This window comes from Penaeus monodon, chromosome 29, assembly GCF_015228065.2.
Source record: "Penaeus monodon isolate SGIC_2016 chromosome 29, NSTDA_Pmon_1, whole genome shotgun sequence".
In the NCBI taxonomy this organism is placed as follows: domain Eukaryota; kingdom Metazoa; phylum Arthropoda; class Malacostraca; order Decapoda; family Penaeidae; genus Penaeus; species Penaeus monodon.
Window position 1 is genome coordinate 30969845 of NC_051414.1, and position 564 is coordinate 30970408.

General features: G+C 33.2%; 1 protein-coding gene across 1 annotated transcript in view; it reads left to right on the forward strand.

Annotated features, from left to right (window-relative positions):
- The window catches only part of LOC119592143, a gene marked incomplete in the record, with an annotated part of 95275 nt that overhangs the window by 89346 nt on the left and 5365 nt on the right, over positions 1 to 564 (forward strand).

Consider the following 564-nt stretch of genomic DNA (forward strand, 5'->3'; position numbering starts at 1 on the left):
TTGTATGTCAATTTGGACAGATATAAAATTAACTAATACTGTGGATATAAAATATAAACTGGACATTTCTAGGCCTTTATGATACAGGTTAAACCTAAAGAACAAAACTGAATCAAATGACACTGGCTACATACTGTTGCTCAAGACAACATTCATATAGCATGTTGATTTTCTACATACAAGACCCATGTGGTGATATTGAGCACAGGCTATAATTTTCTGTCAAAGGTACAATGTTACATTTGTTCTTATTATCCCCATGTGATGTGTAGGTAATTTTTTCCTACACATGTTAAATAATCCAGGTTCATTTGTCATACAAGTGTTTTATCCAGATAGCTAGAAAAAAAAATTATAAAGAGTCAACTAGGCGTTATATAAGACTTGAGTGTGCGGGTATGAGAGGGTCTTTTCCTTCTTGTCTGTCTGTTGTAGTTTTGTTGAACTTACCAGCTACTAATACCAATCTGCTTTGCATGCCCTAGATATTTTTGTAGATTTTTTAATTGCAGTTTAGATCTTATAAAAGATGCGCTATCCTTTGTATTTGAGCATGCATGTTAG